The sequence below is a fragment of the Dendrobium catenatum genome, unplaced genomic scaffold (genome assembly GCF_001605985.2).
Source record: "Dendrobium catenatum unplaced genomic scaffold, ASM160598v2 original_scaffold_86101, whole genome shotgun sequence".
NCBI lineage: Eukaryota > Viridiplantae > Streptophyta > Magnoliopsida > Asparagales > Orchidaceae > Dendrobium > Dendrobium catenatum.
In genome coordinates this window covers 171,610-178,080 of record NW_021404542.1, presented here as the reverse complement: position 1 = coordinate 178,080, position 6,471 = coordinate 171,610, and positions in this window count along the sequence as shown.

Here is a 6,471-nt window from a genome sequence, read left to right as displayed (position 1 = left end):
CCATCAATAGAATCAATCATCCAAGGTATAGGGAATGACCTTCTTAAGAGGGTTGTAGCTCGCCTCATCACACTCAATCGACCATGGAGTCCACTTCCCCACGATTTGAACTAAATTGCCTACCGTGTCAAAGCAATATGAGGATTCCATCCAAAGCCAACACTTTAAGAGGACTCAAAATTCTGATCTTGTTAATACCCATTGCTAAAGTGTTCAATTCATTTGTATTGAACTGATTTAGACCTGGTAAGAGTTAAAAGTTTATTGAAGTATTTTGAATTTATTTTTGTTGATCTAAGTGGGAGAATTGACGGCTAGAAACTTTCCCTAGGAGCACTGCAGTGTTGGGATGAGAGCAATGTGGCACGAAATGTTAAGAATCATGGAGGCAATAACAGTGTATTAATGCTGAAGGGAGTGTTGTGGAGCCAAGCTCTTTGTTTGAGGGAAAGATTCAAGGGAACGTTGTGTTGCTGTTGGTCACCACTGCAATGATGAGTTCTCGATTTGGAGGAATATGGAAAAATCTATAATATTCTAGCATGGTGTTGTGGTGTGGCATGTTAAAGCATCGCAATGTTGTCCACTATATATATAAGCTTGTTATAGAAGGAAGAAGGAGAAAGAGAGAAAGAGAAGGAAGAAGGAGAAAGAGAAGAAGAGAAAGAAGAAAGAAGAAATAAGAAAGAAAGAGAGGATTCAAGGGCTGAGGCGTGGGATTCATCTGTCTGTGATGTTCAGGAAATTGTTCTTGTTAACCTCAGAATAACAAAACAAAAAAAATCTTGAAAGCGAGCGGAGGCCGGGGTCGAATTTTCGGAGCCCACAGTTCTACTCGAGGTAGGCTTAGAATATTCTATTTTTTTATTTTATTTTGAGGTTTTTATAAAAAATTTTGAGATAAAATGTGATTAATATGAGTTTTACTAACTTTCCCTCATGTAACTTCAAATATATTTTAGAATATTTTATTCTGGTGATTTTGACAATAAGAAGTTAAAATTTCATTGGTCGGTTTAACATACATGAATTTCTGGGTAAAATATTATATATATGGTATTTTTGATAATTTTTATAGTTCAATAATAGTCTTAAAATGATATTTTCAAGTAACTCTGTGAATGGTTTGTTAAATGGAAAATTTCAAGGGGGAAAGTAAATCATACATGTGCAAAGTCCTACTTTTTTTGTATATAAGGTAACTCATGCAATTAATGCACATATTCAATGTTATGCAAGTATATTAATTTAGTGATTACATATCATGTCATTGGAGGAGTTATGATGTGATGAAATGTAAAATGCACTATTAGTTTTATTATATGGCTTGACTTTTTGTTTTGTTTTTATTCTGTTTTGGCCCTAATGTGTGGATGTGGGCAGGTACTTGCCCCTTTTATCTAGTGCAGATGTGGGAGGTTGAATAGTAAATCATACATGTGCAAAGTCCTACTTTTTTGTATATAAGGTAACTCATGCAATTAATGCACATATTCAATATTATGCAAGTATATTAATTTAGTGATTACATATCATGTCATTGGAGGAGTTATGATGTGATGAAATGTAAAATGCACTATTAGTTTTATTATATGGCTTGACTTTTTGTTTTGTTTTTATTCTGTTTTGGCCCTAATGTGTGGATGTGGGCAGGTACTTGCCCCTTTTATCTAGTGCAGATGTGGGAGGTTGATTCCATTTCTAGCTCTATCTATCAAGTATGGATATAGGAGATAAAAAGAGATGTATAAGCGGAAGTGAAGATATAAGCATGCATCGAGACATGTGCATCACATATTACATATTGTATAAACATGTATAAGTAAATAAGTCAGATTCACATAATAATCGTTCTACTAAATGAATCAGGTTATGACACTATTAATGATTTTGTTCCTTACATGGTGACAAACATGTTCAAGTAGTATTCTTCCTTCTATATATATTCATGTTTTTATACTAATATAAGTTTGAAATAAGAAAGTTTAAAAAATACACATTATTTCTATAGCATTGAGTATATAATTGTGTTAATATTTATATAAGCATGCTTAACTCATTTACTGTAAATTTGTAACTGATCGCTAAATATTACACATGCATAAATGTGAAAACATGGATTGATATCTAAAATAAAGATTGGAATAGCCTACTAAGCACATGAATGCTCATTGTGGTCTTTATGAAATTTTAGGAAAAGAAAAGGGTCTAGTTGAGTACTGTTGATAAGGACCAATTCATGAAGGGGTCTTTTTGTCAAGGCACTTTTTTGAGGATTTAGTTTCTTTTTATTTTGGATATAAGAAATCCCAATATGTGGTGATAAGTTTTTATTTTAGATAATTATTTTTTAAATGAAAGTTTTTTTTTTATAAATGTAAATTTTGTATATTATGTGATTATTTCTCAATGTTATTAATTCATCCATTTGATTTTATGGCATGACATGTTCCTTATATTATGCTATTATATTAAATGAAATGCTTAAGTTAGGAAATCATGTTTATGTGATGCTATGAAATGTTACTCCTGTTTTAAAGTTATGTACAAGGAATGCATATGTTGTTATAGTTATATGTGCATACTCTTAACATTTATCTCATAATAATACAAAATTGCTAAATACATTTCAATACAAATATTAGGATAGTTCACTTTTAAATTTGATTTATTATTCATATATTGTAGATTTATATAAAATATATTTCTTATATAATAATTATATTGAATTCTAAAGTAGTAGGTTTTTGATGACCTACTAAGTCTGTGATTTTACACCCTATATATTTGTAAATATTTTCAGGAATGGTAAAGCTCCAATTGAGTAAATTGGGTTAATAGAGATTGTTTACCAAATTGAGTCTCAAATCTTTGTATGTTCAATATATACATTCTTTTGTTAGTCATGAATATATGTTTTGATGAAAAGAAAGTTAAATCATGATTAATGTATATTATTCTTTTGAAAGTAAAGTTTGATGAAATGAAAAAGATGTTTCATTTTCATGTATATTGGATAAATTACAATTTATATATATTGTATATTGAGGAAAATACAAAGTAAGATAATTCCTCCAATTTGGTCTTGGGAAGTAATAAGTCCGTTGTTATGACCTTAACATAATTTGACATATTTGGGTGTAATAGGTTGTATTGGGTTAGTTTGTGGCAATACCTTTAATGGTGTTAGAGCAATGGTTTGTAACAATTAAATTGTAATTAGGGCCATATGAATGATTGGTAGATAAGTGCTAAGAAGTTGGGGTAGTTTAAACTTATTTTATGTATGTCTATCCTTATATGCAATAAGTTGAATTCTATGCATATGTGGTAGGTGAAAGCATTGAAAAGTATGAATCACCAGGATCTATAGGTAGCTAATAAATAGAGTTTCAGTCAATCAATGACTATATAGAGTGTTGCAAGGGCAATAATATATAATTCAATGATGCAGATTCCTAGCTTAATGGCCAAACAAGTGGGTGAAGCACAAAGTATAATATCCATACCAAGGGTAAATGAAGTAAATAAGCATTTGCATATATTTTTTAGGCTAAAGCCTCACCCTTCTTAGGGTGCTATAGAGCCTAGAGTGGCTAAGGATTGACTATCAATGATAGAAAATTATTTGATAATATGTAGGGCTCTGAGAGTTGGAAGGAGACATTAGCCTTGTTTCTATTAGATGGAGAAGCTGAGCACTGTTGGTTAGGCCAATAGAAATATTAAGAGAAAATGAATGTGAAGAATTTCTTAGATGAGTTTTTTAAAATGTTTAAAGTCTAGTTTGTGTCACCATTTGCTAAGCAGTATATGTAAGAGTCATTTTTTAGGTTGGTGTAAGGAAGTAAGTATGCGATGCAATATGAAGCTAAGTTAATCACATTAGCTAGGTATTCCCCACAATTATTTAGCACTCCTGAAGCTAAGTGTAACCAATTGTTAAGAGATTTGAGAGGTAGTCTTAGGCACTCATTAGCTCCTTTAGGAATTCCATTGAGCTCACGAAGAGAGCTAAATTGATAGATAATGACCTGATAGCGACCTAGTAGTGTTAGGATGCCAGTAAGAAGAAGCTTGGTGGGGAGCCATCCAAGAGTGGAGCCAATGGGAAGAGAGACAATTTAGGGCTAGTGAGTTATAGAGGAGAGGTACAATAGCTTCTGGGTTGCAAGTTTTTTGTGTCTATGAGTAGCACTACAATAAGTGGTTCTTGTGGTAGGAGGCCTTAGGGCCATTGTTTTCTATTCACTGGCCAGTGTTTTAGGTGTGGCTAGTTTGGCAACATAATAGCTCAGTATCCCCATAGAGGGGAAGGGAGATCCATAGTCAGAGGAGGCTATAAGTTTGATAGATAGTCAAAGGTAGTTCTATCAAGAATTCTTAGTGAGAGATCGAGTAGGGGTGATGGAAAATTTGTTAGGAGGCAATTAAGTTGAGTTCAAAGAGAGACTAATGCCATAGTTAATATCACTCCAGCTCAGCCTAAAGTTTATTTTTTGACTCAATTAGAGGCTAAGGATACTATAGACATGGTGATATGTACGATTTCCATTTCTTCTCATTATTATCGAGCTTTATTTGATTTTGTAGCTAGCTACTCTTTTCTCTCTGAGAGATTTCTAGATTCCTTAAGTCTATCTCATATATCTTTATTTTCTAGATTATTTGTTATGTTGCCTATAGGGGATTATTTAATTGCTAGCCAAATATATATATATGTGAGATTATAATCGCATATAGGAAGTTGGAGTCTAAATTAATTATGTTACGCTTGATCAAATTTGATATTATCTTGGTTATGGACTGATTAAGTAAGTGTGGAGCTTAGATTGATTGCAATTGAAAGAGGGTAGCATTATGTGTTGATGGAGAGATGTTTTATTTCCAAGGTTCTAAAGGAGTATTATCATCTTTAATATCAGTTGTGCAAGTTGATAAATTATGGAAGAAGGGAAACTCTGAGTTTCTAGCATATGTGAAAGGTGGAAGTAAATATATCAAAGTGATTAATGACGTCCCTATAGTATTGGAGTTCCTTGATGTATCTTATGAAGAGTTGGTAAGTTTATCTTCTTAGAGAGAGGTAGAGTTCTATATTGAGATGGTGCCTGATACATCCCTTATTTTGAAAGCTTCTTATAGAATGACACCCAAAGAATTATAAGAATTGAACATTCAGTTGCAAGAGCTATTAGATAGAGGATTTATTTGACCCAGTGTATCTCTATGGGGTGCACCAATATTATTTTTAAGAAAAATTGATGGGTTAATGAGGATGTGCATTGATTATAAGGAATTGAATAAGGTAACAATTAAGAACAAGCATATATTGCCACAAAAAGAGAAATTCTATATTAAAATGTGTTTTGAACCTATGATGGTTAGAAATTCATGAATGCAAAAATTGGACTTTACTAATGTTGCTATGAATCAGAGTAGTTTTACTCTTAATCTTTGTGGAGCATATAAGAGTGCCTAGCTAAGGTTTTACTCAACTTTAGTGATTATGTCTGCTTAATTTCTAAAACTCTAGTCACCATATATCTATGCATGATAGAGCTTAGTCTTAACTCTCCTAATAGTTCCTCTATTCCTTCGTTGTGGTAATATATCACTCTTATTTTTAAGTTCATGCAAGACATATGAAGAAACTAAATTTAGTACAAGGAAATTAAAAATCTCATTCAAATGATTCATGAAATTAAGATCCAAACTTAAGCATACATGATTTCTCACACATCATATGCCAAAAAAAAACCTAGTCAAGAAATTAGAAATAGTGAAAACAAAGTTCATTTAATTGCAAAACAAAATACAATAGAGAAGTCATGAATAAATATCACCAAAAAATTATTTTCAACTTGATATAGACTCTTCTTAGTTCTTACCATTAGAATTAACTCTCTCTCTCTTCGTTCCTGCTCCTTCACTCTCTTTAGACATTTCATAGATTGTTTGCAAATAAAAATATGGCTAGCCCCTCACAAATTAAGACAAAATTATTCATATTTAGCACTAATAACAGCCTCAAGCATCATAGCATTGCTAATATGAGTGGTAAGCATGTAATATTAATATTTTGAATGTTAAATATATAAATAATATATAATAAAGTAATATGTCTATAAGATAGATCATTCGACTATGTTTTATACATAATTTATTAACGAATTTATCAACAATGACAAGCAAATCAAATCAGCCCCAAAATATAGGCTTCATATGGCACAGCTTAGCGCTTCTTAAAACAACTTTCTAGTACAAAAATTTTAATTTTTATACTAAAAAGCTACTGAGTAGTAAAAAAATCTCCCCAAACGAAACCTTAATATCAGCGAATGCACCAACAAACTTTTTTGCTTGTGGAGATGTACAAAATTTTCCAAGTCTTAATCTCCTCACTATAATAAACTGAGTATAGGAATTTCTTTTGGTCAGATTTCATAGAAAAGCTTCTGCACTAAACAG